At 36.9% G+C, this 23,135-nt stretch overlaps 1 non-coding gene across 1 annotated transcript; it reads left to right on the top strand.

The window, feature by feature from the left end:
• The first annotated feature begins 11,770 nt into the window (after positions 1–11,770).
• Positions 11,771–11,877, top strand: LOC131222131 (small nucleolar RNA R71). Its single transcript, XR_009159839.1, has one exon. It is a non-coding gene; the product is annotated as a small nucleolar RNA R71 (small nucleolar RNA).
• The last annotated feature ends 11,258 nt before the right edge of the window (positions 11,878–23,135 follow it).

Here is a 23,135-nt window from a genome sequence, read left to right as displayed (position 1 = left end):
GGTATAGAGTTTGTGACCCAAACTCGATTAAGTCCTTGTGTGGGCTTTCGACGAGAGTGTATGTGTATAAGTCCATGTGTAAGCATCCGACGAGAGTGTATGCTTGTGTAAGTCCTTGTGTGGGCCCCCAAAAAGAGTGTACATATAAAAGACCTTATATAGGCCTCCGAAGGAAGTGTATGTGTGTAAAAGTTAAAGGTGAGCTCATTAAAAACCTCTGAGATAATGAAATCAAGTACTTCAAATGAAGTACATGTGTATAAAGGTTAGAAAGGTGAACCTATTAGAAACATCTAAAATAGTGAAATCTGGTACACTCAAGAAGAGTACATTTGTCGAGAGTGGACTAGGCGATTAGATAAATCACTGTGTATCATTATGTTTATGATTGTCTTATGTGAATGCATTTTTATTCTTTCTTCTGTTTGAATTTGTTTAATTCATATAGATGTATGATTAAAAGTATATGTCAAGTACTTAATTTGTAAGCGCACACAATTGATGTTTCACGTCTCCTTCAAATAGACTAATTGATCAATTACTTGTATCTATTGTAGTCTATATGTTGAACCCGTGTACCTTGTTTGTTTAAATTGATAAATTATTTAATTAGGTAAAGAATTGTTAAGCGGTCCAGTCCTATGCACACCATTCCATCAGTCTCGTTTACTGCTATCAATGGATACGACGATGAACCTTACCTAACCTGGCACATTTAGGGTTGTCAATGGGTACCTGATGTACCTTACCCAATTTTAACAGGTCCTGATCCCTTTAATTTCCTTTACCCGTTAAGAAATTCAGGCCGGATTTGGGTCTCACACTTTGGACCCGATTAAAATCGGATCCATCTAGATGCAGGTCGATAGGATGAACCTGGTTAATGGTTAGGTCATGTCAGTGCAAGTCAGGTCTAGTTACAATAACAAGTATTAATCATTCTGGCAAAAGAAATACGGTTTCTTGCACCACACATGCGAGAGAGCAAAGTGGCATATGTGTGCAATCTAGTCCATCCATCCGGGTGAGCCCAACCACGTAAATGCTCGTTTTTTTTCCATGCTCTACATTGTCTACCATCCATCTAGACCCAGCCCTGGACCCGGCAAGGCTAGAACCTGATTAGCCGGGTATGGGTACTATAAGACCCGACCCAGACTCATCCCGTTGGCCGTTGGCAGCCATGTCCACATTCCACTCCCACAGCTAGGAGCACAGAGTGAAATCAAAAGGGTGCGTTTGGATGCTAAATTGAACTGAATTGCAATTTGACCAAAGTCATGAGTCCACCCTTTCAACTCATAATCACAGCAAAACCCCACATTAAAAATCCGACCGTTACAATGAATTGGGTCCCCATGATCTAAAATTTCAAATCAGATAAACCCTTTTAAATTCTACAAATACCCAACAAGGATACACCTTCCTAAATACACATACATCTATATACATAACAAAAATTAATCATATTAGCACATAATCAAGACATCTAATCACACCCAAATCACCAAATTCCCACAAAAAGATCCATCAGATCTTGTTTTTTCCTCAAACCATGAATTGGGTCCACTTGATCTAAAATTTCTATACAGATAAACCCTTCCAATTTCTACAAAACCCAACATAGGTAGGGTAAACATCTCCACATACACATACATCCACTTACATAGCAACATTAATCATAATTAGCAGATAATTCAATCTATCTAATCACACCCAAATCACAAAAACATCCAACAAATCTTTCTTTTTTTTTTCCTCAATTGCATTCCCAAGAGCTAACATACATCATACAATATTTACATATTAAGACTTAATTAAGAGATCTAATCAGACCCAACTCTCTTAATAATCACAAAAGATATTTACAATCCTCAGTTGGGTCCCCAACAGCTCAAGTACATGACAGTCCTCAACGACTCCTCGGCCTGTTTTAGCTTCTCATCAACGGTCTTGATTGATTTTAGAGAAGGAAAGGAGGAATCAAAGGCGCTTGAAAAACGCCTCACCTGCTTGGAGGTTGATGTAGGGTCCTTGAGGGATTTAGGTGCTTGGTCTTTCATGCCTTGGGTGGCACGTATGGCAGCTTGCAACAAGATCCTGCTCGTGTAACGCAAGCTCATGTGGCAAGATATCGTATCCGAAATGTAAGATATCGGGAGAGTATCGTAACGGGCTATTCAATATAGGCTTTTGGCTTGTTGTTTTGACGTTGGATAGGTGAGAATGCGGGTACATATAGCGCTCGTTGAATGAAGTTTGGTGATCTACGCGCATGAGTCTATCTGTCTGAACGCAGGTATACTTGCTGATTTGGAACACGTGTAAAAGATCTAAGCTTTTCAGAAGCTTGGATACTTTCTTTAAATCATATAGAATAAATTTTATATAATTTTAAGTCTCAAATAGGTCATAAGATTATAAAATAAATGGACAAATAAAAATATTGTTTTATCCGGTCCAATTTAAAAATAGTACGGATTTATTTTTAATATTTACTATTAATGAATCGTTTTCAGACAGATGAAAGGCTCAGATTCGATGATACTATATGGTCCTGCGTTTGGAGAGAAACGGTTCCCCAAGCGTGTGGACTTAGTAGTCTTCTCGTCAAGGATATTCTTTTTAGATAATCTCCGACAAGTAACTGACACGTGTCATTCATATCCAAAAACCGACAGCTAATGCCTGTGGTTTTCTCGGAATCGGATTGTGTACTGAGTTACTCAGTACCTTAAGGGGTACTGAGTAAACGTGGAAAGAGGCTATTGGCTGTAAGATGTGGGGCCAATCCCGGCGACAGAAACGCCGTTACCCTCTCTCTCTTTTTCTCTCTCTTCCGTAAAAGGAGGTGGAAGTCGGATTGCGCTGGTGCTTATTTATCGTACTGTGTAAACTTAGTTGGGCCCACCTTGAATGTATGTGATCTATCCACACCGTCCATCCGTTTTTACAACAAATTTAAGGCGTTGAGCTCAAAATTTAAGCATATCCAAAGATCAAGTGAATCATACCATAGGAAAACATTTTGAGTAATGATTTCCACCGTTGAAACCTTTCTAGGCCCCGCTAGGCCCTACAATTGTACAACGGTAGACATTTAATTCTCACTGTTTCCTGTTGTGTGGTCCATTTGAACTTTATATGTGACTAATTTTTGATCTTAAGCATTTAAATTATATATGATTAATTTTTGTAGAGAAAGACCCGTTGTAATTGCCGCCCATGGCCCGGTTGAAGCGGAGATGGCGTTAGAGATAGGAGGCATGGGTTTTTCTTAGAGAGAGAAATAGAGAGAGGGGGCACAGAGAACGAGAGTGAATCGAGCTCCCTCACTTTTTTTTTTCTTTTTCGCGCTAATGGAGAGAGTTGGCGAGAGAGATGCCGAGCGAGAGGAGGCGGAGAGGATCGACGATGGTTTTTTTTTTTTTTCCACACATCTTATAGCCAATAGCCTCTTTCCACGTTTACTCAGTATCCCTTAAGGTACTGAGTAACTCAGTACACAATCCGATTCCGGTTTTCTCGTAGAGTCCGCCGTCACAGCCGATAGTTTTCCTCGTGAGCCCGGGTAAAACCTTACTGTGTGTTACGTTACTGTGTGGCCCACCTTGATGATTTTTTGTATATCCAAGCCGTCCATCCGTTTCTCCAGAAAATTTTATATTTTGGACCCAAAAAATTAAATATATATACATTTCAATTGTATTACACCACAGGAAACAATGGTGATTGAGTGTCTCACTGTTAAAAATTCCAAAGGGCCCATAGTAAGGTTTTGTTAATGTTTATTTTCCATCCAATATTATAATAATTTCAAAAATATCTGCATGAATTGAAAATACAAATATCATTTTGATCCAAAACTTTTGTGGCCATAAAAATCTTTTAATGGTAATTTATCAATATTTTGATGTAGTGTGGTTCATCTGAGAATTTTATTTTCTTAGATTAAGGATCTCATGCTAAAATTATATTTAAAAGCATATGGACGGAGTGGATATACAAAAAATAAATAATTATGGGGCCCAAACAGTTAGAGTAATACCCACTAAGGTGTTACCCAGGTAACATCTAATCCGCTCCCGTTTTCCTTTCAAACCGCGGATGAGGTGCATTACGGTGCTCGGCCGAATGTTTCTACGGTAAGATTTCAGCTTCGAGCCCATGTTTCTATCATCCAAACCGTTGATATGACAGAAACCAAAATAGATCATTTATTCATAAAAAGGTTGTATTATATTTAGAAACTCTTAACCTTTGAATTAGTGGCCATGAATAGACGATTAATAAGAAACCTCAGCCACGGTTCATGATCACTCCGAAAGCTACGAAACGTTCAATGGATAAGATCTTATCATCATAACATCTACGGTCAGGAAAATTACACTATCGGCCCGATCATTTGATGCCTTCTTGCGAGTTCCTAGGACGGACCGGATTCCTATGCAACGCCTGTTTTACTGAGAGCGTGAAACACCAATGCTCTTTGTGGCCAATCATGTTGTATATGTTGAATCTACTCCGTCCATCAGATTTACGACTCGATTAAAGACTCTAGGAACAAAAATCAGTCAGATATACTACTTATTTGGACCACACTACATGGAACAAGGGGGATGGGACACCAACCATAGGATTGTATCTGAGGTCACAGTGGCATCAAAACCGTTCATCAGATTTGAATAACCAGGATGAATGAAATATACGAAACTCATAAGTGCCATAACACGTGAGCTAAAAGGTTTTAGACGCGATTTTATATTGTGTCTGTGGTCAATCTGAGGTTTTATCAAGATAATTTTTTTTATGTACGGTGAAAATAAGATTTATCACCTGATAGACGGATTGGATTTCACGTCTGAGCTTGGATGTTTTACGCCCTGGTTAAAAAGGTGGTGCGGATTGGGTACTACCCCCGCCGGTCCAGAGCTCAGAACATGCTGGGGCTATGAGGCCCACCGTGATGGATGGATTTATCCATACGGTCCATCCATTTTTTCATGTCATTTTAGGTATAAGAGAAAAAAGAAGATATATCCAAGACCTCAGTGGACCATTCATTGGGGATTTTATGTCCACCATTAAAAACTCCTTGAGAGACGCAGAAGCTTGGATCAAGCTGATATTTGTGTTTTGCCTTCATCCGGGTCTATGTGATCTTATGAACAGGTTGGATAGGAAATAAACATCAAGGTGGGCCCTAGGAAGGTTTCAATGGTGGACACCATTTTCGCTACGCTTTTTGTGGTGAGGTCCACTTGATTCTTGGATCTTTGTAATTTTGTCTAAAACGATATGAAACAAATGGATGGACGGTGTGGATAAACCCATACATCACGGTGTACCCCTCACAGGCCCAGCATGTTCCGAGTTCGGTACAGGCGAGGGTAGTACCGAATCCGCGTCATGCATTTCATGCTCTGGCGGAATTTGATACGCATGTGCAGGAACTTTACATCTGCCTTGTAAGTACCTCGAGTTAGACCGTCCGATTAATGGGATGTAGCAACCATATCAGATAGACAAGATTTTGCGAGTTCTGACCTCTGATTAATGGTTACTGGATTTTTTTTATTTCGGACGGTGGAGTATTCTTTTATTTTTAACCGTTCATAATAACGGTTTCCAAGATTTGGGCGGTTTGATTTAAGATAAGGAATTTAAAACCAAAAAAAAAAAACTTTTTACATTCACGTCCTTTTTCAAAAAACTAGCCTTCTATCACGGCATGCAATGATAGCAAATGGGTCAGTGGCTAGGTGGGCCCGAACATTATATAAAATCCACCCCAGCCACTAGGTGAGTCAACCCTTGTTTGGCCAAGGGACCCAAAATCAGCTACATATGTGATTCATGTAAACCAATTGGAAATAGTGCATAAGCAATCCTAACCTTCAAATTATTTTCATTAGTGCAGCCCACTTGAATCACACATAGGTATGAATTTAAGCCACAAGAATAAATGTTTGTGTGAAATCTAATGGTTGGAATGGTTTAAATAGATTTAATATAATTATGGCCATAAGCATAAAAATAAGGGTGAACATCTCTCTCCCAATTAATTTCTTAGTGTGACACACTAGAATCACATATTAATCTTCTTCTTCTTTTTTTGTCTCTTAATCTAATATGATGTTAAATATCCAATTGTTCGAGTACATCTTATATAAACATTACAGTGGGCTTATTAAAAAAAAATATATCTAATAATTTTGTTGAGAGGACCTTATGTTTGATATTTTTATTTTTTTATTTTTTTATTTTTTTTACACAGCCCACCATGATATGTATGTGAAATCTAACATAACTATTATATGCATAACACCGATTCAGCAGGGAGGAAAAAGAATATCAAGCTGACTTGTTGATTGCTTGCCTCCAAGTGTAGAGGTTCGTAAGTAGTATCTCGTGAATACAGGGTCGATCCCACAGGGAGATGAATTGTGAGAAGAAAAAAATAATCAAATGCAAAACAAACTAAGTAATAAAAATTAATTTGATGATTTGATTTTGGAATTTTTGAATGGATGTAATTCAACTGAATAAAATAACACCCGAGCTTCAAAGTTCCACACATAGGTTAATGTTTCAAAATCATGATGACTTGGATAACACAACTAGGATTTGAACACTATGGTCAGCCTAATCGGAAAATAAAACACTTTAAATATTTTAATAAATAATATAAAAGATTAGAAAATAATAGATTTGCACCATTGACATATATTCTCAAACGCCAGTGATTTTAAGTATTCAATATCTATAGGATAATGAATATCAAAGAAATATAACAGATTGAGAACATCTCCTATTTAGGAAATCTAATTGATCTAGGGTAAGCTTATCCATCAATGTAGATCTCATATGATGGAAACATATGGATCTTATAAGAGGATAAAAAACAAAACTTAAATAATAGATAACATACATACACCATTCTTCTCATCATTAAAACAATCAATTATTATAATCTTAAAAAATTATTAAACCCATGTGCTTCCCTTTTAGCTTGGGCTAGAAGGAACTTAGAAAAACATAATTAAATTGCAGAAATAAAAAGCAACAAGAAAGAAAGAAGAAAAAAATACAAATAGAAAAGATCTAAAATAAATAAATAAATAAAAGCAACTTATAAAGCTTTAATAAAACTAAAAACTCTTAAAAAACCTTAAATATTGCTCTTGAATGCTTCTAATGATATTTAAGAATGCCCTATGAGGCCCTATTTATAAGTAGGGAACTCCAATTTTCGTACAAAGTTAAAAACCCTAGAAAACGCTTCAAATATACGTATTTTTTAAAAATAGACTTCTCGCTGCATAGTTCGTTTAAAACAGACTTCCTGCTGCGTAGTTTTCCAAAATACACTTCAGAGCTTTAGAATACACTTTTCAGGACGATTTCAGGATTTTTCACTTCAAATCTTCGATTCTTTCATTCCTCACTTGGTTTTCTTGGATCTTTGGCATGTTAATTCTTCAATCTTGGTTTCCTAAGATCCATCCCTTGCCTTAGTGATTTTTGAGCATTAAATTCTTACTTTTTAGCACCATTTTTCAATCCAAGCTCTTAAATTCACCTTGCAACACATACATGAGTAAAATAAAATATTAAGATGATTTATGTTCATAAAATCAATATATAAATGAGAAAAATTATGCAATATTTAAGTCTTAACACACCCCCCAACCAACATTTTGCTAGTCTTGAGCAAAATAAGCGAAGAAAAATAAAAATAAGAATAAAAATTAATTTTAAAAATAAAATTAAAATGAAAAAAATTCTAACTACACCACTTTCACAGGTAATCTCGATTGCATTTAGCATATGCAATAAGCCTTTAAACCTCTAGGTTTCCCCTAGTGGACGAGTTATAGTCTCGTGAGGGTTTATAGAAATGTTACCCACAAATATTAAAAATATGAAAAACAGTTCAACACTCAGAAATTTATACAATTATGCCTCCATTCATCATATGAATTCCAAAACAAAACAATACTTACTCTAAATCTAAAGTTAGTTAGAATCTCGATTTCCTAATCCATTACATCTTTGAGTTCAGAAACCTAATCAAAATTTAGAATAGTTATGATCCAATATACTTAGGTGCTCCGTAACACTAGTCTAACTTTGAGAAATATGTATGTTCCCTATCCTAGTTCCTTTCAATCATCCTAAAAATATGAAATCTCTAATTATCTCATTTTTTTATGACATTTCTTCTTTCATCATCATATCCTCATTATTATAGACCACCCTTAGATGAAAATTCCCACCGGGTTTGCTTCATAACCTAAGGTATCATACTTGTAATAGTAACAGTAATGGATATTTAGGTATCCTTACTCCGGATTACTGACATGATTGTTATGGTCATTGCATTCATGTTGTATAATAAAATTTTATTTTTTCTTCACTTTTTTTCTTCAATATTCTCTCTTTTAAACATATTTCAATGGTATTAGTTCATTCAACCTTGTTTGAATCAAAATTTATTATTCTAGTTCATATATCATATTCCTCACTTAGTTAGCTAGGGTGTATTGTGAATTCAGTACATCAAATTACAACTCACTTTAAACTAGTGATTAGATAATTGAACTCAAGTCTATGATTTTCAGTTATCAGATTTCTGACTATTATCAATCTATACTAAGTATTAACTTTGCCTTTGGAATTCACAAAATATCATGTTCACATTCTTGTCTATAAAAATATTATTTTGAAAATGTTGAAATTTTTTTCCATAAACCTAAAAAAAATAAATTTAAACCTAATTGAAACCTAAAAATAATAAAAATAATAATAAAATAAACTGAAACTAAAAAAAAAAAAAAAAAAACTTTCACATGGATGACTATCCACACCCCCCAACCTAAATTCAACATTGTTCTCAATGTAATGATAATGTAATGCAGACAACATAAAAATAAAAGAAAGGGTGGATAGTACCTACTATAAAAAAAAAACTCATCTGCTATGTGACACTAAAAAAAATTGAATATGATACAAATCCTGCACAAACGCTCCATCAGACCAGGAGCATCAATCTGAATATTCTGGCTCATGAAGAAGGAAGGACTCTTCTCCCACATGAAAGTTTTCCACATAAGGCTTTAATCTCTGACTATTAACCTTATACACATTGCCATTACGTGGATTCTCAATTTCAACAGCCCCATGAGTATAAACATTCTTCACAATGAAGGGGTCTGTCCATCTTGATCTTAACTTTCCCGGAAAGAACTGGAGACGGGAATTGTATAATAGGACTTTTTACTGAGGTTTAAAATTCTTCCTCAGGATATTTTTGTCATGAAAAGCTTTGGTTATTTCTTTGTAGATTTTAGAATTTTCATAAGAGTCTCTCCTCATCTCCTCTAATTCATTCAATTCTAATTTTCTTTATCCACTTACTTGATCCATATCAAAGTTTAATTTCTTTATTGCCCAGTAGGCTCTATGTTCCAATTCCGCAGGCAAGTGGCAAGCCTTCCCATACACCAATCTGTATGGAGTCATTCCAATCGGGGTCTTATAAGCAGTCCTATAAACCCATAAAGCGTCGAATAGTCTGAGGGACCAATCTTTCCTATCTGGCCTTATAGTTTTCTCTAAAATGTGTTTGATTTCCCGATTAGAAATCTCAGCTTGCCCACTCGTTTGTGGGTAGTATAGGGTGCTCACTTTATGCTTGATGCCATATTTCTTCATCAAAACCTTAAATGTCCTATTGCAAATGTGAGACCCGCCATCACTAATGATGGCCTTTAGAGTTCCAAATCTATCAAAAATATTTTTCTTGGGGAATCGTATGACCACTTTGTTGTCATTGGTCCTACTTGGAACTGCCTCAATCCACTTTGAAATATGGTCCACACCAACCAATATATAAAGAAATCCAAAAGAAGATGGAAATGGGTCCATAAAATCAATACCCCAACAATAAAAAATCTCCAATGGTAAAAGTAGGGATAAAGGCATCATCTTGCGCCGGGACACTCTTCCCAACCTTTGACATCTATCACAAGCAACACAGAAAGCATGGGTGTCTTTAAACATAGTGGGTCAGTAAAAACCACACTGCAGGATTTTTGTAGTGATTTTCTTAGCAGAAAAATAGCCACCACATGCTTCCATGTGACAAAAAGAAATAACACTTCGAACTTCATCCTCTAGGACAACGTCTAAAAATTTGTTCAGTCCCATATTTATATAAATACGGGTCATCCCAAAAGAAGTTCTTAACCTCGGTTTCAAAATGCTTCCTATCTTGTGACTTCCAATGATATGGCATTTTTCCCGTTACAAGATAGTTCACTATATCCGCATATCAAGGCAATTTGGAGATCGCAAATAATTATTCATCAGGGAAAGTATCCTGGATATGCATCTCCTCAGTGGAATCATCTAACACCAATATAGAAAGGTGATCGGTCACTACGTTTTCTACTCCTTTCTTATCTTTTATCTCTAAGTTAAATTCTTGGAGTAGGAGGATCCATCTCAAAAGTCTCAGCTTTGCATCCATCTTAGATAACAAATATTTCAAAGCCTAGTGGTCCGTAAAAATGACCACTTTGGATCCCAACAAGTAGGACCTAAACTTATCCAAAGCAAAAACTACTGCAAGTAACTCTTTTTCAGTTGTTGAGTAGTTCACTTGGGCCGAGTTTAAAGTTTTACTCGCATAGTGAATAACGTAGGGCCGTTTATCTTTCCTTTGGCCCAAAACAGCCCCTATAGTATAATCACTTGCATCGCACATTAGTTCAAAAGGAAGTGTCCAATCTGGTGGACGCATAATAGGTGCAGTGGTAAGGGATGATTTAATTTTATTAAAGGCACTTGTACACTCATCTATCCACTTAAATGGAACATCCTTTTGAAAAAGATTAGTCAAGGGTCTAGTAATGACACTAAAGTCCTTGATGAATCTTCTATAAAAACAAGCATGCCCTATAAGTGATCTAATATCTCTAACAGTTAGGAGGATAGGTAGATTAGCTATAATGTCAAGTTTTGAGTGATCTACCTCGATTCCATTACTAGAAATAACATGGCCAAAAACAATTCCCTTTTGAACCATGAAATGACATTTCTCCCAATTTAAGACAAGGTGTTTCTTTTCACACCTAGACAAGACAAGAGATAAATTGTTGAGGCATTCTTCAAAACTACCCCCAAATACAAAAAAGTCGTTCATGAAAACCTCAAGAAACTTTCCAACCATATTTGAAAAAATACTTAACATACACCATTGGAAAGTTGCTGGGGCATACACAATCCAAATGGCATCCGTTTGAAAGCAAACGTGCCAAATGGACAAGTGAACGTGGTTTTCTCTTGGTCTTCTAGGGCTATCTCTATTTAGTTATATCCACAATATCCATCAAGAAAACTATAAAAGGAGTGACCTGCTACCCTCTCTAAAACTTGATCAATGAATGGTAGAGGGAAATGGTCCTTCTTTGTAACTTGGTTCAATTTTCTATAGTCAATACAAACACGCCAACCGAATTTTGCATTAAGGTCGTCTTCCTCTCTTAGGACATACATTCTCACTTTCTCTCTAGGAATGAGTCTAGTTTGGTCTAATTTAGCAGAGACATACCATGTCTGAGTATTCTCTACTAACATATCTAGAAAATCCCAAGCCTCATTATGATCTTTGTCAAGAAAGGTTCCACCACACATCATCTCTATGAACTGATGGGTATCCATGGTGAGCTCCTTTTGGAAAGCATCAATCACGTGCCATGGTTCATAACCATGATGTGGACAAGTAATTAAAATGTCTTTGAAGTGCTCCCAAGCTTGAAAAAATAGTTCATTCCCCTTTTGGGAGAATGACATGATTTCTTATTTTAGTGCATTTGTTTTATGCTCGGGAAAGAACTTTTTCAAAAACTCTCTACTTAAGGCTTGCCATGAAGTGATGGTATTAGGTCTTAGAGAGTTGAGCCATGCTTTGACCCGATCCTTTAGAGAAAATGAGAATAACCTAAGCTTAAGTACATCCCTATTGCCATTGTTTACTTGTAACGTTGCAATTACTTCCTCAAAGTCCTTGAGGTGCAAGTAGGGGCTTTCAGAATCTAAGCCATGAAATTTAGAAATTAATTGAATCACACCTGGTTTAAAATCAATGTTCCCTATGTGAGTAGGAAAAATTATGCAATATGGTAAAGTTGATCTCTCAGGGTGTAAATGTTCACGTAAAGTCCGTGGTTGGTTTAACACATTCCTATAAACTTCATTTTCATCCTCAAGAGGAGGATTATGTTGATTTTCTCTATTTTGATTTATAGTTGGATCTAGCAGATTTGGATTTGGATTATCAACTGGGTCTGTCATGAAATCCAAGTGATGTTGAGTGCCTCTTTTAAGTGAATGATCAAGGCCTGGAACTAGTGCTCCTTCAGAGGAGAGTCAATTGTTTTGATCCCTACTCCAACGAGACATAAACCATCCACACCACACAACAAATACCACTAATAGCAAGTATGATACTTAAAATAAAAATAAAAACTTAACCAACAACCCAGGCGGCAGGGCCGACCATGAGGGTTCAGTCCATAAAGCAAAATAAATCAACAACCCAGGTGGCAGAGCCGACCATGAGGGTTCAATTCACAAAAGCAAAATAAATCAACAACTTAGGTGGCGGGGCCGACCATGAGGGTTCAGTCCACAAAGCAAAATAAATCAACAACCCAGGTGGCAGAGCCGACCATGAGGGTTCAGTCTACAAAGCAAAATAAATCAACAACCTAGGTGGCAGGGCCGACCATGAGGGTTCAGTCCAGAAAAAATTAAAAATAAATAAATAAATAAATAAAAGTAAAACTAATGCAGAAATTAAACTATGCTAATCTGAAAAATAGATTCAGCGGATGATCTTTGTGATCAAATAGCAACTGTAGGACAACCATAGCACTTGGGTGATAAAATCCCAAGCAGGGCAACCTTATGTCATAGTTAGTGCTTGAAAGACCAACTGAATTTATTTTCAAAGAAAAAGAAAAGAAAAGAATTAAAAAATTAAAAAAATTAAAAAAATTATAGAAAATCTGGAGGGTTTAGAAGAAAACTTACCTTAGCTATCTTGCACAGATCTGATCTATCTCAGTCTCTCCCCGGCAACGGTGCCAAAAACTTTATTGCTTGCCTCCAAGTGCAGAGGTTCGTAAGTAGTATCCCATGAATACAGGGTCGATCCCACAGGGAGATGAATTGTGAGAAGAAAAAAAATAATCAAATGCAAAACAAACTAAGTAATAAAAATTAATCTGATGATTTGATTTTGGAATTTTTGAATGGATGTAATTCAACTGAATAAAATAATACCCAAGCTTCAAAGTTCCACATATAGGTTAATGTTCCAAAATCATGATGACTTGGATAACACAACTAGGATCTGAACACTATGGTCAGCCTAATCGGAAAATAAAACACTTTAAATATTTTAATAAATGATATAAAAGATTAGAAAATAATGGATTTGCACCATTGACATATATTCTCAAGCGCCAGTGATTTTAAGTATTCAATATCTATAAGATAATGAATATCAAAGAAATATGACAGGTTGAGAACATCTCCTATCTAGGAAATCTGATTGATCTAGGGTAAGCCTATCCATCAATGTGGATCTCATATGATGGAAACATATGGATCTTATAAGAGGATACAAAATAAAACCTAAATAATAAATAACATGCATATACCATTCTTCCCATCATTAAAACAATCAATCATCATAATCTTAAAAAATTATTAAACCCATGTGCTTCCCTTTTAGCTTGGGCTAGAAGGAACTTAGAAAAATATAATTAAATTGTAAAAATAAAAAGCAACAAAAAAGAAAGAAAAAAAATGCAAATAGAAAAGATCTAAAATAAATAATTAAAAAACAACTTATAAAGCTTTAATAAAACTAAAAACTCTTTAAAAACCCTAAATATTGCTCTTAAATGATTCTAATGATGTTTAAGAATGCCCTACGAGGCCCTATTTATAAGTAGGGAACTCCAATTTTCGTACAAAGTTGAAAACCCTAGAAAATGCCTCAAATATATGTATTTTTTCAAAATAGATTTCTCGCTGCATAGTTCGTTTAAAACAGACTTCCTGCTGCGTAGCTTTTTAAAATAGACTTCAGAGTTTTAGAATACACTTTTCAGGACGATTTCAGTATTCCTCACTTGGTTTTCTTGGATCTTTGGCATGTGAATTCTTCAATCTTGATCTCCTAAGATCCATCCCTTGCCTTGGTGATTTTTGAGCATCAAATTCTTACTTTTTAGCACCATTTTTCAATCCAAGCTCTTAAATTCACCTTGCAACACATACATGAGTAAAATAAAATATTAAGATGATTTATGTTAATAAAACCAAGATATAAATGAGGAAAATTATGTAATATTTGAGTCTCAACACTTGTAATTCATGTATCCCACACTAAAGAAAATAGTTTGTAAAGAGATGTTTACCCTTAATTTCTAAAGGGCCACCATGATGATTATATGATATCCGCTCATTGAATGCCATACTTAAATTTAGACCTAGGACCTAAAAATTAGGCCCATTGTAATTTAGGTGTGCCATACTAAGGAAAATAATTTTGAGAGCTATTGTTGCTTTATACATTATTTCTAATCATGTGGTCCGCCTAAATCACTAAAGGATGTAATTTTTTATACCTTAGCCTACTGTGAGCTGACACACATGGTGATGGAGGTGCATTTTAGATAAACATAACAATGGTGCCCACTTAAGCTACCCAACCGGAGCTAAAGAAGTGTAATAGAAGTAAGTGGAATGATAATTGTATTGACTAAAGAGGTAGCTTTTTGAAAGATTTTTTCAAAAGATACTTGAATGAAAATTCCATAGTTTTTCGTAAAATCATGTATTTATGAGAGGGTATATTGCATCATGCTCTACCAAAGTATCTAAGTTTTTTCTTCTTTCCACATACTCACGAGTAGAGCTGGGCATCGGACCGAGTCGACTCAGATCGAGCCCAACTCGACCCGGTCTGAGTTCTGCATGGCCTGACCTGAACTCGGTCCGATTCGGAACCGAGTCCGGGTCCTCTGACCCGATCTGATCCTAACCCATTCTGACCTGGACCGATCCGAGTCCGACTCGGTCAGGAAAACCGAGTCGGATAGGATTGGCCCAGGTTCGGATCGATTTTTTTCTTCCTGTAAAGCTGTAGCCACCGGATACTTGCCCATGTTGCACTCTGTTACTTGTTAGCAGGTTGGCTGATGATGATTTGGGCATAGCTTGGTTAGGATATTCATTTAAAAAACAGAAGTTCAATAGCAAACATATATGAGTAAATCTACTACTTGTTGGTGTAAGTTCTGCCAGGTATCTCCTTGATATGATGTGAATGAAGTGGTAGCAGTAAAATTTGAGGGCCTGTTTGGATGATGTCTGAAAATCATCCCAAACTCAATTTTCCCAATGACAATAACCAACGTCATGCATGGGTTGTACAAATCTTTCTATCATCTCATGGTTAGAAGTCCTATCTTTCAAACTATTTTTTCAGAAAAATTACCACAAACATAGGAAACCAAGCCTCTACAGCTTTAGATTCTGTTACCACCTTTTATGAAAACCTTTCCTATCTATGGGCGATCTAGACCGTTGATCTGATGAGCCCTCTACAGAAAACTATGGCCCCCAAATCTCCCAATCCATCAGCCTCCAAATAGATGGCTAACTAACGAGAAAAGTAAAAAAGAAAATTCAACGGTCTAGAAAAGATCAAATGTTATTAGATGACCTAGATATTCCAACATCCCATATTTTACAGTCACAGTTCATCTACAAGGTGGGTCCCACCAGACAACACGCCCCAATCCTCCCAACCCAAGACACATAAATCCAACAGGGCCTGTTTTTTAACTTAGACGCGGTGGACGATATGGACGGAAGGAGGATAGCTGACAGGGGTTTAGTGTGAAAAACGAGGTTTCAAATATCAAAAAAATAAAATAAAATCAATTCACCGAAAAATCCATTTTCTTAAAAGAAAAAAGGCTTTTAATGTTAAAAAAATTAAATTAAATTAAAATTAGGACAAAAAACTCACCTTCTTCTTCCAGAGTCTTTTGATCAGAAGAATCTTTGCTTTCCAAACAAACGCCATTTCCGATGTCCTCTCCATTCTCTTTCCCCATCTTCTCCTCGTCCTTCTTCTTCGCCGCGGCCCACCTCAGCTCGTTCTTCGGTAGGGTAACTTGGTAAGAAAAGAGGGGAGGGGTTATGGTAAAAAATCAAAACGAGTATTTATAGTACCCGCCAGGTCGGGTCTGTTCGATTCGGGCAGGATCCATTCGATTCGGGTATCCGGGTCGGATCGGTTCGGATAGACCTCTATCCACACCTGACCTGAAAGACGAACAGATCTGGGTGGTTAGACTCGATCAAGCCGATCTGAGCCGTCGGTTCTGTTCGGAACGGTACCGAGTCGGGTCGGATCGGGTCCAAGATGCCCACCTCTACTCACGAGAGAGTACGACCTTCACTCCGACGTGAGAGGATTAGGTGTTACCGTTACCATGGGGCCCACCTTTAGATTAATGTTTTGTATATCCACGCAGTCCATCCTTTTCTACGGCACATTTTAGGACGGAGTTCCAAACATTATGCAAATATAAATCTTAAGTGGACCACACCACAGGAAAAAGTGGTATTGAGTGCTTCACCATTAAAAATTCCAAAGGGCCCATCTTAATTTTTTGGTGATTTTATTGAAAATCCAACCTGTTGATGCTGTCAAAAAAATTTGGATGAAGGGAAAATACAAAGATATGCTTGATCCAAAACTTTTGTAGCAAACAAAATGTTTCTAATGGTCATTTATTGTGGTTTCTAGTGGTATGGTCACCAGAGATTTAGATCTTCTTAAGGTTTGGGATCACATCCTAAAATGAGATGGAAAACATATGGACAGCATGGATATACAACAAACACATCAATGTAGGCCCAACATGGTTAGGGTAACACCCACCAAGTTGTTATCCGGTTCCCCTTCCCTTATGGTTGGAATCCATCTGATTTTTGGTCTCATGTTCTAAAATGATCTGAAAAAAATAGATAGATTGTGTAGATTTCTCACAAACATTATGGTGGACCCACCTACCATCCCTTGTGCAACTAGGACATCTGGAATAGACCATGAGAGTTCTTGTAAACTCCTTCATACGTATTGTATATCCAATATACGGAGGAAGCAGAACCAGAGGAAGAAACAAATGCGAGAGAGAAACATTGAAAGCAAGAAATCTCACACTGAGTTGCTGACCTACTGTCTCAATCGAGTCGTCGTTTCAACATCTATTTGCTAGACAGTTCTGAAGAGAGAGAGAGAGAGAGAGAGAGAGAGAGAGAGAGAGAGAGAGAGACTAAAGGAGAAAGAAAGATGAAATTAGGAGGAAGGAAGAAGAAATGAGAAGAAGGAACAAGAGAGAAAGAGCAACGAATTGATCAAAGTTGAGTCAGTCACTGTCAAACTTCACCACTGAACCACCGAGCTCAGGTTTGCGTTCTGCTTTGGTTACTCCTCAACATTCTAAAAATTTTAGCTTATTCTAGTCAAAATCCAATTGTGTGTGTAGTCGTTTGTGTTGACCCACCAAGTCAGAAGACATCTCACAAAAATCCAAGAGTCACAACAGGTAAGTGATCTTCCCGGTTGACAACCGTACGGTTACAATGTACTTTTACATTAGCATGTGGATTTATATTCTTGACTTAGTGTATCATCATGTAGAATGAATTCCTTTAATTGTATTTACATGTTGTAGATCAGATTGGTTTAACTCTTATTACATGTGTAGATTGAATTTAATTCATTATAATTACATTTTGTGGATTAAATTTATCATTATTATTACATATAATAGATTAAAATTATTTCATCATATTACATTTTGTAAATTGAATTTAGTTATTTACTATTACATATTGGACAATGAAATTATTTAATGATTATTGTGTATTTAAGTTATGGGTGCTCTGCCCTAAAAGGATCATTGCATTTTTATGGGTGCTTTGTCAAGGTCATTCTCGAAAAGATCGGCACAGTACAAGTGTTTTGCGTAGGGTCATTCTTGAAAGGATCGACATGGGTGATCTGCCCTATGTATTTACCCTAAATGTCTATTCACCGGTGCTTTGCCGAAGGTCATTTCCTAGAAGGATCAACATTAGTGCTCTACCGAGAGTCATTTTTTGAAAGGATCAACACACATGGGTGCTCTGCCCTGAATTGAACAAAAAAAATTAATCTTAAATGATTGTCTTATCTTATTTTATTATTATGTATGAATACAAAATCATTAATATTGTTATATATAAAATGTCAATTCAATTCTTACAATTGATCATATTTATGTTATTGAGTTATATTTGTATTATCGTAGAATTTTTAATTTTGGGAAAGATGTGACCCCGTGTCATCACGCTTACACCCGCATATATTGTTTTATAGAGTTTGTATATGAAAAGCCAACTGGGCAAGATTAAAGACTTTTCCTCTTGTTTATTTGAAAATTAATTACAATTTAATATATTTTATTTTAATATAATTAAGACTTTATGATATTTTAGTGGAACATTTGTTAATAGAAATGATACTAGTTTATCCCCCTTAGTTGATCTGTTTGCCTTGAAAATGCATTAAAATTCTGTGGGTTGCAATGTATATTTCATTTAAATATAACTCACATTCCTGGAATTCAAGTTCGAGCCTAGCCAACTCGAATACCGAATTTCAGGGCGTAACAATTGGACTAGCCCAAGCTCTATCCATTCGGAGCCCGAGGGATGTCTACTAGAGAGAGAGAGAGAGAGAGAGAGAGAGAGAGAGAGAGAGAGAGAGAGAGCCGTTATGGTTTTAACTTTTGGTTGGAGAAATAGCGAAATTATTAAATGCAAAAAGCTTTGAAATTTCAATGCAGCTTTTTTCTTACTAAATGTAAGAAGCCATGAAATTTCAATGTAGTTTTTTCTTACTAAATGCAAGAAGCCATGAAATTCCAATGCATCTTTTTCTTGGGGCGGAGAATGTAAACAATGAGCTTGTTTGATGGAAGGCCTACATCTCATGCATTTGTGCCTGATCATTCTACAAACCCATCCCTCTCTCGAGCTCCTACAACAACAGCAATCCATTTCCCTTCAACAATCTCCTCCTCCAAAGCCTCATGGATAGGCTCCATCTCTGCCCTCCATATCTCCACACTAAACTCCTTCCTCTCAAAAATCTCATCTAACTTCCTAGTGGACCCCATCTCTCCTCATCCAACGATGAGGACAACTATAAGAAGAACTAGTTCATGTCTGCTAGAGAGAGAGATGGGAGTTTGAAAACCTTAACGGCTGGGCTGGGCTGATAGGCTTTTAAGGATCTAAATGCCAAGCTCAACCCTATTAATTTAGAAACATGCTCAATATTTAAGCTCGAGCCCCGTCCTCGGGCCTGATAATCCAGTCCTGGCTTGGCCTAGAAGCCTGATGGACAAACTCAACCCATTGATAGCCCTACTTGATACTCTAATAGGGTGTGTTGATGATATGCAGGCACTTAGAAATTGCATAAATGACATGCTATCGACTCAATTTGAACTTTCCAAATTATGGATTCCAGTTCAAATATACCATGGAAAAAAAAAAAAACACATTGCTTATTAGATTACCTTACTATCAAATTAGTGGACATATATTAATTGGACGGTTGGAATTGAAATATCCAAAGGACCCACTTGAACAAACAAGCTTCCACAAATCACGGGCTCCGACCGTTCAGCCAATTTTTTATTTTCTGAAAAGGGGAGTTTATTGATGAAGGCAATGCTTGTACACATTCAGTTTCCCCCCTCCAAAAAAGAAAAAGAAAAAAGACAGACCGTTCAAACAATCTGATTTTGAGATTGTGACTTAGAGATCTACAATTTAAGCTGTTTAATTTGAGTAAAGTGGACCACGTGTACAATTTCTGAATGTCTGTTTATACTCGGAGTATCAAATTACATGTGGCGCTTCTGCCTATGTCACAAATTTTCCCACATATCACACACGAGAGAGGTTGCAGATCCAGGTGGGCCCCACACTCAGTTTCTTAGCCCCAAGATCAATACATCCCACTCATTAGGTGTGCAACACATGCATGCTAGAGTCTGTAGACCATCAGGAGTAATTTTCACCATCCACTTATTCTGAATAGATGCGGTCCACTCGATGAGTGGACAGGTGGGGGCTTTCATGCTTGGACCCAGTATCTGTGGGACCATCTGATGAACACCTATGATCTCAACCTATGATGCAAATGTTAGGATCAGGTGTCACCACTGATGTCTAAATGATTCTCAAAAACAGATGGACATGAAGATCTGGAAAGTTTAAGCTATAGATATTTAATCTACTCATATGATAAACGTACTGCATGCAGTGGGAGTCACTAGGTAATAGAGAACTAAATTAAGAAAAGTAAAGTGGACATGTGGATAAATGTGTTTAGTGTGGGTGCCTTGAGCTCTTATTTAGGTGTTCCTTTTATAACTTTTTCGAGGTGGTGGAAGCCCATCGTTGGTTTTCGGGTTCCTTCTGGATTCCTTGCGCGATCTTTCTAGGCACGCATTTCTTTTTGGTACATCTAAATCTACTTTAAGAAAGAGAGAGCCCTAAACTTGCTAGATTCTTTATTCTTCTTCTCATAGCTGACCCACTATGGAGATCTTTGTGGCTCACTAAAGATCTAGCATGATATCACCAAAGTTTCTCTAGCCAGGCCAAAATATGGAGCCTCAAGAGTTGATCTCTATCAAACGTAGTTATCCAACCTCCCTTGATGGCCCACCCTGTCCACTTCCAAATATTGGATGGCCTAGGTCAAGCACTCTCCTTTATCTGATCACCCAGAAGGTGATGGTTTGGAGTGTTAGAGGGATTTGTCCCTCAATTCTGGCCTATCATTTGGATAGATCATATCTCCCATTCTCTTTATTCTGATCATCGCATGGAATGAGACCTGTACATTCGGTCGTCCCTTTATGGTTCCGACGAACGACCAGATCCATGTTGTCTTGCATATAAATTCACCTTTTTGTCATCCGAAATCTTCTGGATAGTTGTTCTTTTAACGTCTATGAAAAAATCTCTCATTTTGAAAGGGTTGTGAAAGATGACCTTTTGGATAATACAAATTTAGTTGTGAGATAGGATATGCTCATCATGCAATAGGTCTTTTATACGAGTGCCGAGCCCATCCCTCATTTAATGGGCACTTCTATCGTGGCCACGTGGTGTGCGACAGTTTGTTCTCCTAAAAGGGCATGGTAGTATCCTGTACCATCGCAATAATGAAAGAAATATGTAACGCCGAAGAAGGACAAATATGGATCTTCCTCGGGTGCGACTACAATTCTGACTATCCCAAACACGTAGTGCCTCCACATGGCATCCTTTTATCAGTCCATGTTAGGACACCGAAAATAGGTGTAAACTCGTCCACGTCAGGAAACCGAAAATGAGTGTAAAAAATGAGTTCACAAAACACTCCAATTTTATTTCCGAAGTAGATTGCGTACTACACAAAACAACTTTTAACATGTGGAACCTCTTTGGCCCCACCATAGTTTACATGTTAGATATACATTGTCCATTAATTTTTCAGATCATCCTGGAGCATGAGCCAAAAAAAATAGGCACATACAAAGCGCAATTAGACCACAACATAAAAAGTAATAGGGATTAAACAAATGACTGTTGAAACCTTCCTAGGGTCAGCCATGAAGTTTATTTGCCATCTAACCTATTCATAAGGGGAAAATACAAATATCAGCTTTATAAGAACCTTCTACAGCTCCAAGAATTTTTCAACAGTAGGCATACAATTCCTATTATTTCTTGTGGTGTGGTCCACGTGAGCTATGGATTTGCCTTATTTTTGGGCTCATATCCTATAATGACCTAAAAAAAATGGATGGACAGTGTTGACCTAACAAATACATCATGTGGGGTAGCCATGCGTCTACCTTATTTTTGGGTTCATATCCTATAATGACCTGAAAAAAATGGATGGAGTGTGGACCTAAAAAATATATCATGTAGGCCCAACATAAATTTCACATGTAAATAAATTTCATTGTTTGATGTGTGGTGTAACACATTTCAGGAAGAGAGAAGAAAACTAAAAGGGTTGACATGTGGAACTTCTATGGGCCCCATCATGATGTATGTGTTAGATCCACCTTGTACATCCATTTTCCATATCATCTTAGGGCATGAAACAAAAAATGAGGCAGATCCCAATCTCAAGTGGGCATAGTATAGGAAACAATGGGAAATAATTTCCTACCATTGAAAACTTTTTGAGGCCACAGAAGGCTTCAATCGAGCTGATATTTGTGTTTTCTCTTCATACAAGTCATTATGACCTTATGAACAGGTTAGATGGCAAATAAACCTTACAGTGGACCCAGGAAGGTTTCAATAGTAGCCGTTCAATCCTTGCTGCCTTTTGTTGTGTGGTCCATTTGGGCTTTGGCTGTGCCTCGTTTTCAGGATCCTCCTCTATAATGATCTAAAAACAATGATGGATGGTGTAGATCTAATACAAATCATGCATGCTGGGGCCTAGAGAGGTTCCACATGTTAAATTTTGTGTTGTGTGGTATGCAAACTATTGGAGATTGAGAAAATTAGTGCACTTTGTGAGCTGGAGTCATCGGCAATGACTTGGACCAATGAGAAGCGATGGCCCAGGATTAGGCGATCCACTCCTTACATGGTACATTCAAAGGCCATTGAAGGTAAACAAGCCATTAATTCCCCCGGAGGCTAACAAGGGATTCATTGAGTTTACATATAAACATATGTGTATGAGTAGATCTAATTAGATTGGGATGCGTCAACTGGTTTTATCGCTAAGACCAACACTTTAAATATTCTAATGACTTTTTAAAAGCTTTTATTTATTTATTTTTATTTTTTAAACCATTAATGTTTTGTTTTAACCGTCGTAATATTATTAATCTCATTTGATGATGATTTGTTGGCCCGTACTTGATGGTCCACTATTGATTAGCATAGGATATATATAGATC

This window comes from Magnolia sinica, chromosome 12 (assembly GCF_029962835.1).
Source record: "Magnolia sinica isolate HGM2019 chromosome 12, MsV1, whole genome shotgun sequence".
Lineage (NCBI taxonomy): Eukaryota > Viridiplantae > Streptophyta > Magnoliopsida > Magnoliales > Magnoliaceae > Magnolia > Magnolia sinica.
This window is presented reverse-complemented; position numbering and strand designations above follow the sequence as displayed.